The sequence below is a fragment of the Talpa occidentalis genome, unplaced genomic scaffold (assembly GCF_014898055.3).
Source record: "Talpa occidentalis isolate TD23 unplaced genomic scaffold, MPIMG_talOcc4v2.1 talOcc4.11, whole genome shotgun sequence".
NCBI classification, from domain to species: domain Eukaryota; kingdom Metazoa; phylum Chordata; class Mammalia; order Eulipotyphla; family Talpidae; genus Talpa; species Talpa occidentalis.
The window spans coordinates 102,339,600-102,359,158 of record NW_023601104.1 but is presented as its reverse complement, the minus strand read 5'-3'; the positions used below and the strand labels follow the sequence as shown (position 1 = coordinate 102,359,158).

At 59.5% G+C, this 19,559-nt stretch overlaps 1 long non-coding RNA gene across 1 annotated transcript in view; it reads right to left on the bottom strand.

Annotated features, from left to right (window-relative positions):
• Positions 1-19,559, bottom strand: part of LOC129145399 (uncharacterized) — a 132,731-nt gene that overhangs the window by 55,835 nt on the left and 57,337 nt on the right. The window lies entirely within an intron of this gene.

The following is a 19,559-nucleotide window of genomic DNA, read 5'->3' as shown; positions in this document are numbered from 1 at the left end:
TGCCCCTGTGAAGTGACAATTGTCTTTCTGTGTCCTGTCAAGGGGCCACTGTGCCCTCACAGAGACTGCAGGGGTCCCCGGGGGCGCACGGGGGCCGGGGCCCTTTCCACGCGGTCAGTGCTCGTCGCAGGGCCCAGGACTCCCCTGGCCTTGTCTCTTACGTCCTCACGACAGAGTCTCACCATCTCCTTGTGTGGGTCCTGCCCCCCCATGTCACCCGGGGTCTCCTTGTTCTGGGGTGACGGCAGGTGGGGTGTTCTTCGCCCTCCCTGTCTCCTGACAGGTGCCCGCAAGCAGAATTCCCCATGTTCTGTGTGTTCCTCCTTCTCCTGCCCCACGAGGATGTCACTGTGATGCTCGACAGTTTCCTCTGGTGGAATCCCCTGGTCTCCCTGGGGGTGAGCGTGTCCTCTGTGGGGTGACGGCCGCAGTGTGTGGGGCCAGTCTGGTTCCTTGGAGTCTTTTCTCACCCAGACGCTCCCGTGGGGACGCCCAGGACGAGGCTGAGGGACATGAGACCGTGGACGTGCCGTCCCGTCCCGTCTGGTCTGAGAGGGAGACTCAGCTTCTCCCGTGGACGTGGGGCTGGTGTGGGGGTGTCCCCTGCAGTTCTCAGAACATCTGTGCAAGTTGCTTTCATTCCCCTATTGAGGGAATTTCTACTCTAATTCTTGACTATGTCGTCGCTAAAGTGCTCTGAGCGTCCCTGGGATCCTCCTCCCCCCCACGCTTGGAACTGTCTCCCCGAGAGTCCAGAGAACCCAACTCCGGGGACGCGGAGACTCTCCTGACTCACAGACACGCCCGCGGGGAGCAGGAGCCTGTTTCCCCTGAGACTCCTTTCTCTTCTCCCGCGTCCCCCGCAGACGCCCCCCCGGGGAGAGGACGTGCGGGGCCTGGACACCCCAGGTTGGGTCCGACCCTCTCTCTGACGTTCACCTTCACACGGACCGGCCAGGAAACAGGCGTCATGAGGCGCAGCCCTCCCGCCACAGAGCGGAGATTGGGTCTCTCTCCTCCTCCGCCTCTCCCGGCCCAGCCAGCCCGAAAGCCAAGGAGTGAAGGACACGATCAGCGCCAGGGCTGGGTCTGGGCAGCCCCGTCTGCATCCTGCCCTGGGCCCCCTCAGGCGTCCCGACACCCACGTCCCCACAGGCCGCAGCAGGCGCGACTCTGAGCACAGTTTTCTCCCTATTTTAAAGTCCATGACAAAAGATGCACGAACCCCACCCCTCCTCTCAATATAAACCCCTTATTCTCTGTCCTCCTTCTCCTTAGTTCACATCTGAGTGACCCCCAGGAAGATGGGCCCAGGTGAGGGTCCCTCCCCCACACACACCTGAGTCTCCGTCCCCCACGAGGGCTGAGGCCTCACAGCTGTCACCACGCAGATGCTCAGAGGCTGTCGGGACAGTAACTTCTCTGTGTCCGTCTATGACACTATTTCCTCAATGTCCACTCACGGCGCCCTGTGCACCAGGCCCTGCACACCTGAGCTACCAGGACATGAGCTTCCATCATGCTGGGACACGGAGGGACCTTAAAGTTCATGGGAAACTGAGAGAGCCACATGGTTGCCAGGTAGGGGCAGGGTCCTTCCACCCAATGGCCGTCCTGCCTCAGAGCCCCGAAATATGGATGCCGCCCCACAGGGCAGCTACAAAGGACAGAGGGACTGAAATGGGCATTAACCACAAACCTCCCTGCTGTCAGGTGTCCTGACACTGCTCTCTCTGCACACCAGCCCACAGGTAAGACGCTGACCACACACATGTCTGTCCTGTCTTGTTCAGGGACCTCACACTGTTCTCAGCACTGGCTGACCAAACCGCACTCAAACGACACGGGTGTTGTTTCCACAGAAGACCCCACAGAGCACGTGTGAGCACCAGCACCTGGGCCTGGTCCCAGCAAGTAACAGGGGCTCAGGGTCACCAGCTCTGGCCCTAATAAGGGACCTGCTCATCGTGTGTCATGACCCCACGTCCCAGGACCCTCCCCGGCTCCTCTGCCCAGACCCAGCCAGAGCTGCTATATAGCAGGACACATGCAAATAGGGCGTCCCCTGCTGCTGAAAACCAGCCCGGCCCGCCCTGCAGCCCGCACAGGAGCCCAGCCCGCACCCAGGGTCCACTCGGGTCAGCACGGACAAGGACACTCGCCATGGAGCGTGGGCTGAGCTGGCTGCTGCTCGTGGCTCTTCTAGGGGGTGATTCCTGGGGCAGGATCCCTGAGGAGGGGGGCAGGAGGGGGACGCAGTGGGCGAGAGCCATGTCCTGACGGGCTGTGTCTGTGTTTGCAGGTGTCCAGGGTGAGGCGCAGCTGGTGGAGTCTGGGGGAGACTTGGTGCCGCCTGGGGGGTCCCTCAGAATCTCCTGTGCAGCCTCTGGATTCACCTTCAGCAACTACTACATGTACTGGGTCCGCCAGGCTCCAGGGAAGGGGCTAGAGTGGGTTGCATACATTAGCTATGATGGTGGCAGCACATACTACGCAGACTCCGTGAAGGGCCGATTCACCGTCTCCAGAGACAACGCCAAGAACTCGCTGTATCTGCAAATGAGCAGCCTGAGGCCCGAGGACACGGCCGTGTATTTCTGTGCAGGAGACACAGTGAGGGGAGCAGGTGTGAGCCCAGACACAAACCCTGCAGGACGGGGGGCGGGGCTGGGGGTCCACTGGGGCATGTCAGGACCCCAGGGGCCCAGGGACACAGGGAGGCCCGGGGGGGGGGGGGGGAGGGGGGGGGGTGCTCAGCAGTTCTTTATTTACACATCTGGGAGCACATAAGCGAGTGCTTTCAAGTAGTAAAAACGACTAACAACCCTGGCATTTTTTCCCAAAACAGGCCTGGGGTCCTCTGACCCCTTGCTGAGGGATCACAGCTGTCCACTGTGTGCTCAGGTGAATGCAGTGACCACACAGCAGGTCCCGTCACAGGCATTTATCTTCCCCTGACCAGTGATCATTCTGTTCACGCTAAAAAGCAACAAAACGACAAAAAACTTCTATGACCAACACTTAACTCCTTGATAACTGCTAAATTGCTAAGGAATCCAAATTTATAAAATTCCTAAACTTAAACATGAAAAAGCATCATCCCCTTATACGCTGGAAATCGGATGCAATCACTGCTAACATCAGGAAACTTCTCATTCCTGCGCCTCGTCTATTCTGATTTAATAAAAGTAGTCAATTAATGAAAGGAATGAAAACACCCCAAGGTCTCAGGCCGCGTAAGGTGCACTGACCTTTTCCTCTAACCCCAAGCTTCTCAAGGAAACTCCCTTCACTTTCCCAGGCGATGCTGGGACCTGTTGCTTCTTCCCTTGTCTCGTCAGCCAACTCCTTTCCAGCGTCCGCTGCCTCTCACCTTCCACCACCGGCACCTGCGCTCCACCTGCCGCCCTAGCACTCGCTGCCCGCCTGAAGTTAAAGCTCCTCCCCAGACCGTCTGTCTCAAGAGACCACAGATCTACCTCAGAGGCTTGGCGGGAATGTTCCACGGCCTCAAGGTCCAGAAGTTTCCAGGGGTCTCCTGCACTTGTCACTGGAAGACCCAAATGGAATCACCGCCTCCAAGCAGAGAAACACTCATCGTCTCCAAATGTGCCGTTGGCCTCACGCAGCGCCGGGGCCAGCCAGAGAGTGGTGGGGTGTGTGGCCACAGGGCACTGGCAGCTTTACCTCCAACGCGGGTTTCAGCCACGGCCACGGTCAGCGGCAGCCGCCGTGAGCTCGTGGGCAGAACCCGCCGGACTCGGCCACGAGACGCCTGACTCAGGGATGCGCCCCGCGCCCGGGCCTTTGTCAGACACGCGAGCAGCCCGGCCCACGCCCTCCCCAGGCGCTGGTCCCCCACCTGTCCAGGTGTCTGTGCACCTTCCTCACCCGCCCCCAGCGGCGTGAGTGTGATGTGATGTGATGTGAGCGTGAGCGCGGGCGTCTGTGTTCCCTCAGCTTCTGCTCTCTCGCCTCCCGGGCCCACGACTGTGGTATCTGACCTGGAGCCCCTGAGGGACGTTCTGCCTCGATGCTCTGCGTGAACCTCCCGTCTCCCCTGGCCTGGCCATGTCCCCCGCGCCCGCGCTTTGCCGTTTCCCGCAGTGCAGGACTCAGGTTCAAGCTTCATTTGTTTCTCTCAAAACATACTGGCTGGCGGTCACGTGCGCAACCATCATTGGGGGGACCCCTCCCCCCCTCGTGCACACCAGGCGGGAGCCCGGGTCTGTGTCTCCGTGAGCTCCGGGGGCATCTGTCGTGGTCGGTCACTCTCTGCAGGGGCCGTGGCGGTCCCGGGGGGTGACAGCCTGTCCCGTCTGTCCTTGAGCTGAGGTCGTGTGGCCACTCGCTGTCCGTCCCTGGACACTCACGGTGTCCCCGGGCGCGTGGACCCCGCGTTTGCCGGCTCCCTCCTGGGCAGGTGCGGCTCCCCGGACGGGCCCTGCTCCTCTCCCCAGGCCCCGAGCTGCTGCCCGTCCCACGCCTCCCCCTCCCCCTCCCTGCTCTGCCGGAGCCTCCCGACCCCCAGCACCTGCTCCCCGTCTCCTGGGTCAGCTCATCCACAGCTGGACAGAACCATCCGGCAAACGCGCCCCCCGACGACGTTGATTCCATCGGCATCAGCCCCCCAAGTCCGCCCGATCCTGCTGAAGGGCCCGGGCTCGTCCTTAAAAACGGCTGAGAGTGTCCATTAGAGAGCGGGAGAGCCAGGGCCGCACCCGGGACCACAGCTGCAGACACGCTCGTCCCCTGCGCGGCGGGGTCTCCTGGCCGCAGTGAGGTCATGGGCGCCCCGCGAGGACACGGGCCAGGGGCTGTTCTGTGTTGGGGGCTCCCCTCCAGCCGCAGGGCCTGGGCACGGGCTGCGTGAACTGTGAGTATCAACAGGAGAACAGCTGACGGATCCTCGGGCTTTTGAAGGTGAATCACGCTCTGGACAACTGTGGGCGAAGTCACAGGAGCAGGCGGGGCCGGAGGGGGGACCACAGGCCCGATGCGCTGGCCTGGAGGACAGAGGGCAGGGCCACCGCCCACCCCGTCTGCGTCCCAGGCGGGGCCTGTCCCTGAGCCGGGCCGTGAGGGCCAGACCGAGGCCGAGGGACCCGCGGCCTCCCCACGCGCAGGGACGGGCGCCCGCTGCGAACCCTCCCTGGTCACTCCCTGGGCTGGGCCCGGGCTCTGGTCACTCAGGTCAGGTCTGGGCGGAGCCGCGTCCAGAGAGGAGGAGCTGGTGGGTCTGGGCCTCTGCCCGCGGGGCTCCTGGGGAGGGTCAGGGCTGACCCAGGGGTGGGGGTGAGTGCAGGGGACTGAAGGGGACACCCCTTGTCCCAGGTGTCCTGTCCCCGGTTCTGAAAACGCTCTGCTCCGCTTCTCTGCACCCGCGTGAACTGAGACCGACGACGTCTGTCTCTTCATTTCCCTGACATCCCCCCTCAGGGTCCTCCATGTTGCTGCACGTGCAGGATCCGTCCTTTGCTACAGCTGAGCTGTCAGCACTTGTCCACACACACCTCAGTCCAGATCCATCCCCTGCCCTCGGTTCCACATCCCGGCTGTGCCAACAGGGCGGCATCAGCACAGGAGGGAAAAGGCACAAACACTTGGTTTTGCCCGAGTGGATATATTGAGGACGGGGCTCCCACGACAAGAAAATGTACATTAACAGACAGGCTACATCAAATTAAAATGCTTCTGAAAATGTAAGAAACTGTCGGAAAAACAAGAGACAGGAACTGAATGGGAGAAATTACATGACAGGACACGTCTGACAAAGGGCAGATCCTAAAATACAAAGGTCTCAGGCAGGAAGACCCCACAGAGCACTTGGACCAACAGCACCTGGGCCTGCGTCCCAGCAAGTAACAGGGGCTCAGGGTCACCAGCTCTGGCCCCTCATAAGGGACCTGCTCATCGTGTGTCATGACCCCACGTCCCAGGACCCTCCCGGCTCCTCTGCCCAGACCCAGCCAGAGCTGCTATATAGCAGGACACATGCAAATAGGGCGTCCCCTGCTGCTGAAAACCAGCCCGGCCCGCCCTGCAGCCCGCACAGGAGCCCAGCCCGCACCCAGGGTCCACTCGGGTCAGCACGGACGCGGACACTCGCCATGGAGCGTGGGCTGAGCTGGCTGCTGCTCGTGGCGCTTCTAGGGGGTGATTCCTGGGGCAGGATCCCTGAGGGGGGGGGCAGGAGGGGAAGCAGTGGGCGAGAGCCATGTCCTGACGGGCTGTGTCTGTGTTTGCAGGTGTCCAGGGTGAGGAGCAGCTGGTGGAGTCTGGGGGAGACTTGGTGCCGCCTGGGGGGTCCCTCAGACTCTCCTGTGCAGCCTCCGGATTCACCTTCAGTAGTTATCCCATGCACTGGGTCCGCCAGGCTCCAGGGAAGGGGCTGGAGTGGGTTGCAGTAATTACTAGTAGTGGTGGTAGCTCAAGGTACGCAGACTCCGTGAAGGGCCGATTCACCATCTCCAGAGACAACGCCAAGAACTCGCTGTATCTGCAAATGAGCAGCCTGAGGCCCGAGGACACGGCCGTGTATTTCTGTGTGAGAGACACACAGTGAGGGCAGCGGGTGTGAGCCCAGACACAAACCCTGCAGAGGGGAGGGGAAACTGGGGTGTTCCAGGGGCATGTCAGGACCCCAGGGGCCGGGGAGGCCCAGGAGGCTCAGAGCTCAGAGCACAGAGCAGGAGCAGGTGCAGGGGTGGGGGGCAGGGGCTCTCTGTCTGGGGTGCCTCTGCTGACCCAGCTCCCCAGGGCCCCATTGCTCTCCTCTGAGATGCTCCTGCTCCCCACATTCTTGGGGAGCCCCAAGGAGGAGGTGACTATGTCTGTGTACAGATGAGACCTCCCCAGAGTTTAGACCCCTCACCTGTTCTCACACAGGGGATGCTCCATCAGTCTACAGGTGACGGGGGTCTCAGGGGTGAATCCCTGATGTCTCCTGAGAAGCTGTTGGGTCACTGACAAGGTCTGTCCAGTTGCAGACATGGACCCCACAGATTCGAGTGCTTAGTGTCCTACAAGAAAACCCAGGGGACGGCCCTATTTGCATGTGTCCTGCTATTTAGCAGCTCTGGCTGGAGACTGGGGACAAAAGGCCTGGGGGTTCCTGGGGACTTTGGGGTCATAACACATGATGAGCAAAAGGGGGGCAGGGCAGCACCCAGGCCCACCACCAGGGGGCGCTCCGAGCTCTCAGCCCTGGACTCAGCTCATGGCTGTGGGAGGCCAGACCCGACTCCCTGTATGAAAGGCCCCTGGTCAGCTCTGGGGGTCCCGGGTCTCCTGGCCTGACCTCTGGTGTCTGTGACGGGGGCACCCGCCACGAGAGCTCTCGGGTGGACCCTTCTCTGCAGAGTCTCCCGGGTTCCCAGGGCTGTTGCTGCTCAGTGTCTTGTGTGTTTCTCGCTGAACCTCATTGAAATGGGGCCTTTCTGTGACACAGGCCGTGTGTTTCCAGGGACGTGGCGGGTCTGTGGCTGTTCGGGGCCGTGGCCACCGCCCAGAGCTCGCCCCCCGGCGGGAGTCAGGAGGTGTCCAGCTCTCGTCTCCTCTGCGTGACGCGTCACGTCTCCTCCTTTCTCTCAAGGCTGTTTCCCTCTCCAAGGCCTTGGGGATCTGTGTAAACGTGATAACTGTGGTTTCTCTTTCCTGCACCCCCTCATTTGCATTTGTGGGTCTTGCCTCACGTCCACGCGTGGCTCTGGGGACAGGCCCTGGTGGACGGCACCCTCCCCCAGGCGCGCAGGGTCCTCCCTCTTCCGGGGCCTCTTTCATGCCCACGGACCGAGCCCCACATCGTCCCCGGACCGTCCTCCTCCCTCTGACGTCATCCAGGACCCGTCTGTGAGGGCGTGACCGGGACTGGCCCCAGGCCCTTCTCCTGCCGTGGTGACGCCAGAGTCACCCCTGAGAGTGTGTGTTGGATCCTCTGCTGCCCCGACGGGCCCAGTTGTTATCTTGAGACAGTTTCGTTCCTGGAGTCTCTGGTGCCCCTCAGTGTCCTCGTGTCCTCGGGTCCTCTTCAGACGGGGAGGGTCACGTGTCCTCTTCCTCCGGGTCCTGCTGGGCTTCTCCCTCCCTGACCGCCTCGGCTGGACGTCGGGCGGGGACGAGCCACAGAGGGGTCGTGGCTCCTTCCTGCTCCAGGCCGTGGCGGGAGCGTGTCAGCGTCTCACCCGAGTGTCCTGTGGGCTGAGGGGTGGACACGCGGTGTCCATCGTGTTTCCCTACGTTGCATTTGTCCGCATTTTGTGGGATCACCCGCCCCAACTCTTCACCGTGTGGTCCCTGATCGAGCTGCTCGTCTCCGGGCCCATCTCTGCCCCTCGTGCTCGAAACGGGTCCCCCCGAGACTCTCCACACTCGGAACCGCAGGGCCCGAGGAGACGCCCCCGTCCCGGGACACCCGCTGCGGGGCCGCGAGCTGCGTCTCCCGAACCCTCTTCTCCGCGTCTCAGCACAGACTCGGCTCCTCCCGGGAGGACGGCGGAGCCGGGAACGCAGCTCCTGTCTCCCGCGCCCCCCGAGGCCTTCACGGCGAATAGGACGAACGGGGGACCTGGCGTCCGCCAGGCTCGGCCTCTCCCCGCCCGCAGAGAGTTTGCTTCCTCCTCTGCCGTCCCCCGAGACCAGCCGGAGCGGAAACCCCGACGCCGGGGGACGGGGTCAGCGGCAGAGCTGGTGCCCGCAGCGCCCCGGGGTCCCGGCCTTCCTGCCGCGCGGGGTCCTGATGCCTGAGGAGAGCCAGGAGGGCGCAGGCAGCACCTCCCGGGCCCGGGCTCAGGGGAAAGGCACGTCCTGGGCCCTCGTGGCCTCTTCGCCCCTTTCTTGCCATTTACGGGTTCACGGAGGGAGGGTGCGGGGCCGGGGGGCTGGCAGGGCCCCAGCCCCGGGCGTCTTCCCGCTCTCTGGGCTCCTGTGTTGTCTCACAGCCTCGGCGCTCTGCTGGGTCTCTCGTCTGTTCTCCTCTCCGGGTCTCTCCTTCACGCTGTTCTTTCTTGGGGCCGCCCTTGGAAGCCCCATCCCGGCCCAGGAGCCTCCTCGACCTGTGCCCGCCCCGCTGCAGGTGCCACCATCAGGCGTGATCCAGGAGCGAAGGACCCACATCCCTCCTCATGGCGGGAGGGCAGGACAGAAGGACAAGTATCTACCCTGCAGCCTCCCAGGCCCGGCTCTCCTGTGCTCGCACCTGGGGCCACCCCACACGCGATGGGAACAAGCTCAATGAGGCCTGACCAAGCCCCCGAGGGCTCAGGACGCTCCCTTCCTCAGAGAAACTGCCCTGTGCCCTCCTGCCGCGACAATGGGCAACCGAAACAATGACTTAGACCGCCAGGTAGAGGCAGAGACACCCCAGGGTGACAGACAGGAGGGTCCATCCACCCAGTGGCCGTCCTGCCTCAAGGGCCCTAACTCTGGACAACACCCCTCAGGGCAGCCACACAGGGCAGAGGAACTGAAATGGTCCTTAACCACAACCTCCTGCTGTTACGGGTCCTGACACGCTCCCTGTGCACACCTGCCCACAGGTGAGATGCTGACCACACAACTGTCCTCTCGTTTAATGGGACCTCACACTGTTCTCAGCACTGGCTGAGCAACCCCCACTCACCCCACCGTGTACACGGGTCTCATTTCCACAGGAGACCCCACAGAGCACGTGTGAGCACCAGCACCTGGGCCTGCGTCATAGCAAGTAACAGGGGCTCAGTGTCACCAGCTCTGGGCCCTAATAAGGGACCTGCTCATCGTGTGTCATGACCCCACGTCCCAGGACCCTCCCCGGCTCCTCTGCCCAGACCCAGCCAGAGCTGCTATATAGCAGGACACATGCAAATAGGGCGTCCCCTGCTGCTGAAAACCAGCCCGGCCCGCCCTGCAGCCCTCACAGGAGCCCAGCCCGCTCCCAGGGTCCCCTCGGGTCAGCACGGACGCGGACACTCGCCATGGAGCGTGGGCTGAGCTGGCTGCTGCTCGTGGCGCTTCTCGGGGGTGATTCCTGGGGGCAGGATCCCTGAGGGGGGGGCAGGAGGGGGGAGCAGTGGGCGAGAGCCATGTCCTGACGGGCTGTGTCTGTGTTTGCAGGTGTCCAGGGTGAGGCGCAGCTGGTGGAGTCTGGGGGAGACTTGGTGCCGCCTGGGGGGTCCCTCAGACTCTCCTGTGCAGCCTCCGGATTCACCTTCAGCAACTACTGGATGTACTGGTTCCGCCAGGCTCCAGGGAAGGGACTTCAGTGGGTTGCACGAATTAATCCTAATGATGGTGACACAAACTACACAGACTCCGTGAAGGGCCGATTCACCGTCTCCAGAGACAACGCCAAGAACTCGCTGTATCTGCAAATGAGCAGCCTGAGGCCTGAGGACTCGGCTGCGTATTTCTGTGTGAGATGCACAGTGAGGGGAGCGGGTGTGAGCCCAGACACAAACCCTGCAGGACGGGGGGTCGGGGCTGGGGTCCACTGGGGTGTACCAAGACCCCAGGGGCCCAGGGACACCGGGAGGCCCAGGAGGCTCAGAGCTCAGAGCACAGCCCGGGAGCAGGTGCAGGGGTGGGGGGCAGGGGCTTCCTGTCTGGGGCTCCCTCTGCAAGACCCCAGCTCCCCAGGGCACCATTGCTCTCCTCTGAGAGGCTCATGTTCCCCAAAATCTTAGGGAACCCCAAGGAGGAGGTGACTCAGTCTGTGCACAAGTGAGACCCCCCAGGGACGAGACCCTCACCTGTCCAGGTGTCTGTCACTTACTATTACTGGGGGGACCCGGGGAGGGGCTGGTGTGGCCCAGACACAGACCCTACAGGACACGAGGGGGCAGCACCCAGGCCCACCACCAGGGGGCGCTCCGAGCTCACAGCCCTGGACTCAGCTCATGGCTGTGGGAGGACAGATCTGGACTCCTTGTCTGAAAGGCCCCTGGTCAGTCTGGGGGTCCCGGGTCTCCTGGCCTGACCTCTGGTGTCTGTGACGGGGGCACCGCCACGAGAGCTCTCGGGTGGACCCTTCTCTGCAGAGTCTCCCGGGTTCCCAGGACTGTTGCTGCTCAGTGTCTTGTGTGTTTCTCGCTGAACCTCACGAAACTGTGACCTGCTGTGAATGACGCTGTGGCATCGGGGTGCAGTGGGTCTGTGGACTGTGGGGTCAGTGCTCACTCTTCCGAGCGGGGGGACAGGAAAGTGTCCAGCCACTTGTCTCCCCGTGTGATTCCCTCATTTTCCTCCTTTTCTCTCAAGGTTGTTTCTGCTCTTCAAGACCCTTTAGGGTCCACAACTGCTTCTTGTTTCCTTTCCAAGGTCACATGTGCTGTCCTAGGTGATGCATTAAATCTGTGAATGGCTTTGGGTGATGCGTCATTTCAATGATGTCACCTCCCCCCAGAGCCGGGACGCCTCAGCATGTCCTGTGTGGTCTTTCGTGTCCACTGCACAGTGTCGAGTCTGCACTGCACCTCCGTCCCCCCTGCTCAGGTCACTCCCCGGGGTTCCTTCCTGAGGGCGAGAGTGTCACTGGACCCGGACGCTCACTTCCCCTGACGTGCTGCTCCCAGGCAGGAACGCCGTGGGGTTCTGTGTGTCCACTCTGGACCCTGTCCCCGGCTGTGCCCACTGATGATTCCAGACGTTCTCTGTGTAGAATCTTCTGGATTCTCTGAGCACACGAGCCTCTCAGCTGGGAGTGGTGACCCTTGACTTCCTCTCCCAGGTCAGATCCTTTGGGTCTTTTCCTGCCCAGATGCTTCCCTGTGGACGTGCAGGACGACGGTGAGTGACCGAGGTGACGTGGACACCCGTCTTGTCCCTGGTCTTAGTGGGGACATTTCAGCTTTTCACCTTGAATGTGGCGGTGGCCGAGGGTTTCTCAACCTCAACTTTCAAAATATTCATCTAGTTCCTCTAATTCCAGTTTTGCAGAATAACCACCCTGGACTGTGACCAACATCGTCTCCAGAACCTCCTGGTTGTCTCTGGGATCCTCTCTGCCCCCAGGCTTGACTCTGGCCCCGGGGAGTGCAGAGACCGGGGCTGCGGGAGGGAGACGCATCATTCCTCACACGGGTCACGAGGTGCGTCGGGACAAGCTGCCTCCTGGGAGGGGTTCGTCTTTCTCCACTTTTCCGAACAAACTCCTGTCGTCCGGGGAAGGATGCTCAGCGACGGGTCCCTCAGCTTGTGTCCATCCCCCTGCGGACTCTCAGGGAAACGCCGACTGTGCCCCAGAGACAGGCCCCGTGAGGCCCGGCCCTGTCCAAGCTGCAGCACCTGCATGATCCTAGATGTTATTTCACGTCTCCTAGATTTTGAAAGCAAGAAGATTGGTGAGAGCATGTTGGTTTTTTTTTTTTTTCCCCCCTCAGGGTTTCTTCAGAAAAAATGAGTCCTTGGCCATCCTGCAACAATAACTGGAAAAGAAGTCAGTAACATTCAAGTTTTTGTCTGTTTCTTAAACAAATATCTCTAGTCCTCAATGGGTTCACAAGACCAGTGGGACTTCGTCTCTGGGTCAGTTCCTCCTGGGGCTTTCTTAACTCTGGAATGATGTGCCCAGGGTTTTATGCCTGCAAGTTTCAGAGGAGTATGTGTGCTCAGCAGAACGTCCTAGGGACCAGTCCATTTTTCTGACAGCTGGTTTTGGGCGTCCCCGCTCTGCCAGGTCTTCAGTAAGACCAGATCTCCAGGTCTGAGGGATGCAATGGCTGATCAGGAGGCACAGAGATCCTCGAGGCTGCAGAGTTGTGAATTACTGCCAGAACCTCCTGGATGTGTTTCACATATGGTGGGATCCGGCAATCTTGTGCTATGTCCGGACTGGCTTTCGGAACGGAGGCCTGGAAGGGTCTTCCGAACACAATCTCAAAGGGGCTTCCTTGTAGCCCACTTCTAGGTGCCACTCTTATGCGGAGGAGGGCAAGGGATAGTACCTGGTCCCAACGAAGTTGTGTTTCTTGGCACAGTTTTGCCAGGTTTTCTTCAAGGTGTGGTTCATTTTCTCCGTTTGCCCAGAAGACTGCGGTCTCCACGCAGCATGCAATTTCCAGCTGATCTGTAACGCCCTGCTCACTGCGTGAGTGACGTCAGAGACACATGCCGGCCCATTATCACTCTGGATGGAGTCCGGCAGCCCAAAGCGAGGGATTATCTCCTTCAGCAGCTGTTTTGCAACCTCGGAAGCTTTTTCTGTCTTTGTGGGAAATGCTTCCACCCACCCTGAGAACGTGTCCACAAAAACCAAGAGGTATTTGAAGTTGCCTGTTGTTCTAGGCATTTGTGTAAAGTCCACCTGCCGGTCCTCAAAAGGGCACTTGCCTTGATATTGCACCCAATGGCTTTAGGGTGGGAGTCAGTCTCGGGGTTATTCCTGGCACATAGTTGACAACCTCGGGTGATCCGTTGTGCTATTCTACGCAAATATGGTCCCTTCAAATATGGGCGCACCGTTTCTAACAAGGCATCTCTCCCATAGTGGGATCCTTCGTGAAGATGTTTTAGCACCGGATACACCAGGGCCTCCGGGAGGAGGATCACCCCATGGGAGTTTACTCTCCAGGTAGAGCTGGGGTCAAACTCAGTAAATCCCCACGCACGAGCTCTCTCATCCCGCTCAGTGTACTCAGGGCATACTGGGTCAGGTCCATAAGAGGGATGAGTGCACCTTGGAGGGCAGAGCGGGCAGCGGCCTTGGCCACCCGATCAGCTGCCCTGTTGCCCTTTGCCATGTCAGACCCACCCTTTTGGTGGTCAGGACAGTGCATCACGGCCACAGCTGATGGTAAAGCTACTGCCTTTAACAAGGCCAGGATTTCCAATGGGTGTTTGACATCCTTGTTACTAGCGGTAAGAAGTCCCCGCTCCTTCCAGATGGCCCCAGGCATGTGGAGAATCATAAAAGAGTACTTTGGGTCAGTAAATATATTGACTCTTTTACCTTTTGAGAGCTCCAAGGCACGGGTCAGGGCTATTAATTCGGCTTTCTGTGCTGATGTACCTGCCGGAAGAGCCTTGGCCTCCACGGTGTTCTGAGCGTCACCACTGCATATCCGGCACATCGACGGCCTTGGTCCATGAAGCTGCTGCCATCTGCAAATAGCTCCCACTCTGGATCCGGCAGAGGCTGGTCAGTCAGATCTGGTCGGCTGGCATACACTGTGTCTGTGGTTTCTAAACAGTTGTGGATTAAAGTGTCGTCCTCAGGTCCGTCTGCATTGCTTGGAAGCAGTGTGGCGGGATTCAGGGAGTTAGAAACCTGCAGCTTCACATGAGGATTGTCCAACAGAGCTGCTTGATATTTTCCCCTTCGCCCGGCGGTCAACCAAAGTCCACCCTTCTGCTCCAGCAATGTCAAGCCCTGATGTGGCACACACACAGTGATGGGCTGACCCAAGGTAAACTTCTCTGCCTCGTGTAGGAGGTCACAAGTGGCAGCCACAGCACGCAAGCATGGAGGCCAACCCTTGGATGTGTCGTCCAATTGTTTGGATAGATACGCAACGGGCTGCATCTCTGGCCCCAAAAATTGGATGAGCACTCCTAGGCCAACCCCCTGTCTCTCATATACATAAAGTGTGAATGGCTTCCTAAGATCCGGAAGCCCCAATGCTGGTGCTGAGATCAACTTTACTTTTATTTCATCAAAGTCCTTTTGACATTCCGGAGTCCAAGACAAAGGTGCAGAGTCCAGGCCTTTGAGAGCATCATATAAGGGTTTTGCTATGAGTCCAAAATTAGGAATCCAAATCCTGCAAAACCCAGCCATGCCCAAACATCCGCGCAACTGTCGCTGGTTACTGGGGATTCTAAGGGCTGAAATTACCTGTTTTCTTTCCGTCATCAGGCTCCGTCTGCCTTTCTTGATTTCAAACCCCAAATATGTCGCAGTTTGTTGGCGTATCTGTGCCTTGTTAGGTGACACCTTGTAGCCACATTCTGCCAGGTGGTTCAGTACCACTACGGTATTTTCTAGACAAGGTTCGTAGTCTGGACTTGCAATCAATAAATCATCGACATATTGCAATAAGACACCCCGGTTTAGTTGAACCTTCCTGAGATCCCTGGCCAGTATTTCCCCAAAAATAGCTGGGGAGTTCTTACACCCCTGTGGAAGCACAGTCCAGCAACACTGGAGAGTGCTCTGGACTTAGGGTCTTGCCACTTGAAGGCAAAATACGGTTGATCCTGGACATCTATTGGGATACAGAAAAAGGCATCCTTCAGGTCTAATACCGAAAACCACCCAAAGTCACCAGGTATGGCGGTTAATAGGGTGTAGGGATTAGGCACAGTGGGATGTAAATCCTGAACAATGTCATTCATGGCCCTTAAATCTTGGACAAAACGGTCCTCGCCTGTATGGGGTTTCCTCACTGGCAGCATCGGAGTGTTGTACGGTGAGCGGCAGGGCCGAGTGAGTCCAGATTGAAGGAACCTTTTCAATACTGGCTCCATTCCCCTCAAGGCCTCCTCCTTTAAGGGGTATTGCTTCCTCCTCGGGGTTCTGCTCCCCTCTATCACTTCTGTCTTTACAGGCTCTGCATTTTCGCACGTCCTGGGGTTCCAACAGCCCATACCCATCTACTTACTCTTTCAACAATTTCAGGAGGTAAAATTTCACCTTTTGGTGGAACATCTTGAGTAAGAAACATCTGGAACCGCAGAGCATGCTCTGGAGGCACCTGTTGGTGAAGCCTCTGATGTTTTGGTGAGAACATAATTCGTGCGTTGAGCTTACTTAAAAGGTCGCGACCAAGGAGAGGGATTGGACACTCTTCCATGTACAGGAAGCTGTGCTGGAGCTGTGTGGTGCCCGGCCGGCACTCCAGAGGTTGCAGGAAGGGTGTCTGTTGTGGCCTCCCCGTAATCCCAGTGACTGCTGCCGTCTCTTTGCTCATTTTACTTAATTTTGAATTCAAACCTGAGTATGTCGCTCCAGTGTCCACCAAGAAATCAATGAGACGATCCCCCACAGCGAGGGTTACCCGGGGCTCTGAGGGGGTTATTCTAATGGGCTGTCTAGATCTAGTGGAGCCCCCGGGCACCCCTATTCTGCATCTGAACCTTCTCCATGAACTATCATTTGTCTCCTTCCCTCCACACTTGGCTCCAGATTCCTTCTACTCTGTCTATATTCCCTCCTATCTTCACCTGAGACCCTACTCTGTGCTATCACTGGTCTCCTGTCCTCTGTGCTGGGCTCTCGATTCCTTCTCCGTCCATATTCCCTGTCGTCATCTGAGCCTCCACTCTGTGCTAACATCTGTCTTCCTTCCTATCTCCTTGGCTCCTGGTCCCGTGTGCTCCTCCTGTATCCCCTCCTGTAACCCCTGTGTGAATCATCCCGTCGTGGAGTCCTCTGTCTTCTCTGCTGCCTTCTGTAATTACTGCATCTGCCGCTGCCCTGTAACCTGGGACAACTGTCCTTCCCATGTCCCTCTTCCCTACAGAAAGCACACTGGTCTCTTCCTAGGGGTTCACGTCTCTGTCCATTACTGTTGTCCTGAAACCCTGTTCTGTGCTCTCTGTGTACAAAAACAGTCGCAGGTTTCGGTCTCCTGTCCTCTCTCCTGTCCTCTCTATTATTATAAACCTTAAATGCTAAGTCCACTACCTGGGACGGACTCATCTCTGTGACGCCGTCTACCTTTGCTAACTTTCTCCTTCTGTCTGGAGCACTATTTGTGATGAACGCCATAGTGATCAGACGAGCATTTTCTGGGGCATCTGGATTTATATCCGTGTGGTCTGTATACGTCTGAATAATCCTCTCAAGGAACTCTGATGGATCCTCATCAGCCCCTTGTGTAAGTTCCAATATTTTGTTAAAATTTTTTTGTTTGGGGATTCCCTGCTCCAGTCCTACCAATAAACATTTTTTATACAGCTTCAACTGCGCCATTCCTCCATTGTTGGGGTCCCATCCAGGATCTTCCTCAGGGACAGCCATCTCTGGCTCTGGGGATTGGCTGTCCTGTTGGCGGAGACGGTCAACCTCCTCCCTGGCTTTCCTCATTACTCAGCACCTGGGCCTGGGTCCCAGCAAGTAACAGAGGCTCAGTGTGACCCGCTCTGTCCCCTAATAAGGGACCTGCTCCTCGTGTGTCATGACCCCACGTCCCAGGACCCTCCCGGCTCCTCTGCCCAGACCCAGCCAGAGCTGCTATATAGCAGGACACATGCAAATAGGGCGTCCCCTGCTGCTGAAAACCAGCCCGGCTGGCCCTGCAGCCACACAGGAGCCCAGCCTGCACCCAGGGTCCACGCGGGTCAGCACGGACGCGGACACTCGCCATGGAGCGTGGGCTGAGCTGGCTGCTGCTCGTGGCGCTTCTAGGGGGTGATTCCTGGGGGCAGGATCCCTGAGGGGGCTGCAGGAGGGGGAAGCAGTGGGCGAGAGCCATGTCCTGACGGGCTGTGTCTGTGTTTGCAGGTGTCCAGGGTGAGGCGCAGCTGGTGGAGTCTGGGGGAGACTTGGTGCCACCAGGGGGGTCCCTCAGACTCTCCTGTGCAGCCTCCGGATTCACCTTAAATAGTTATGCAATGGACTGGGTCTGCCAGGCTCCAGGAAGGGGCTTGAATGGGTTGCAGCAATTATTCCTACTGGTAGCACAGACTACGCTGACTCCGTGAAGGGCCGATTCACCGTCTCCAGCGACAACGCCAAGAACTCGCTGTATCTGCAAATGAGCAGCCTGAGGCCCGAGGACACGGCCGTGTATTTCTGTGCAAGAGACACAGTGAGGGGAGCGGGTGTGAGCCCAGACACAAACCCTGCAGGACGGGGGGCGGGCTGGGGGTCCACTGGGGCGTGTCAGGACCCCAGGGGCCCAGGGACACCGGAAGGCCCAGGAGGCTCAGAGCTCAGAGCACAGCCCGGGAGCAGGTGCAGGGGTGGGGGCAGGGGCTTCCTGTCTGGGGCTCCCTCTGCGAGACCCCAGCTCCCCAGGGCACCATTGCTCTCCTCTGAGTGGCTCCCGAACCCAATATTCCTGGGGAGCCCCAAGGAGGAGGTGACTCTGTCTGTGCACAGGTGAGACCTCCCCAGGGACGAGACCCTCACCTGTGCAGGTGTCTGTTACTTACTATTACTGGGGGGACCCGGGGAGGGCGGGTGTTGCCCAGACACAGACCCTGCAGGACAGGAGGGGGCAGCACCCAGGCCCACCACCAGGGGGCGCTCCGAGCTCACAGCCCTGGACTCAGCTCATGGCTGTGGGGGGACATGGACAGGGACGTGACCTCCATCCTGGACCTGCCCTCCAGGCCAACCCCTGCCCTCTCCTAGTGGGTGTCCATCCCTCTGTCCTCTTCGGGTCCAGCCTGGGGTCACTCCCCCAGTGCAATTTGTTGATAACCTCTGTGCCTTTGTATTGAGTCAGAACCACTGATTGTTCTGATCCAAGACCCAGTAGGATCAGATCACCGTGATGTCCACACCCCTGTCACCAGTCCCACGGCCCCTAAGACGGCCATTGGGGACTCCTGATCAAGGCTCCTGGATCCAGGCCCTAGGAGCTGAGCCCTGAACCGTGTTTGGATGGAACCTGGCAGCGGGCCGGGACAGGGTGCTAAGGACTCTGCGTGTGTCTCTGTCCTTGCCGGACCCGACTCCTTGTCTGAAAGGCCCCTGGTCAGCTCTGGGGGTCCCGGGTCTCCTGGACTGACCTCTGGTGTCTGTGACGGGGGCACCCGCCACGAAGGCTCTCGGGTGGACCCTTCTCTGCAGAGTCTCCCGGGTTCCAGGACTGTTGCTGCTCAGTGTCTTGTGTGTTTCTCGCTGAACCTCATTGAAATTGGGGCCTTTCTGTGACACAGGCCGTGTGTTTCCAGGGACGCGGCGGGTCTGTGGCTGTTCGGGGCCGTGGCCACCGCCCAGAGCTCGCTCCCGGCGGAAGTCAGGAGGTGTCCAGCTATCGTCTCCTCTGCGTGACGCGTCACGTCTCCTCCTTTCTCTCAAGGCTGTTTCCCTCTCCAAGGCCTTGGGGATCCGTGTAAACATGGTAACTGTGGTTTCTCTTTCCTGCACCCCCTCATCTGCATTTGTGGGTCTTGCCTCACGTCCACGCGTGGCTTTGGGACAGGCCCTGCTGGACGGCACCCTCCCCCAGGCGCGCAGGGTCCTCCCTCTTCCGGGGCCTCTTTCATGTCCACGGACCGAGCCCCACATGGTCCCCGGACCGTCCTCCTCCCTCTGACGTCATCCAGGACCCGTCTGTGAGGGCGTGACCGGGACTGGCCCCAGGCCCTTCTCCTGCCGTGGTGACGCCAGAGTCACCCCTGAGAGTGTGTGTTGGATCCTCTGCTGCCCCGACGGGCCCAGTTGTTATCTTGAGACAGTTTCGTTCCTGGAGTCTCTGGTGTCCCTCAGTGTCCTCGTGTCCTCTTCAGACGGGGAGAGGCACGTGTCCTCTTCCTCCGGGTCCTGCTGGGCTTCTCCCTCCCTGACCGCCTGGGCTGGACGTCGGGCGGGGACGAGCCACAGAGGGGGTCGTGGCTCCTTCCTGCTCCGGGCCGTGGCGGGACCGTGTCAGCGTCTCACCCGAGTGTCCTGTGGGCTGAGGGGTGGACAC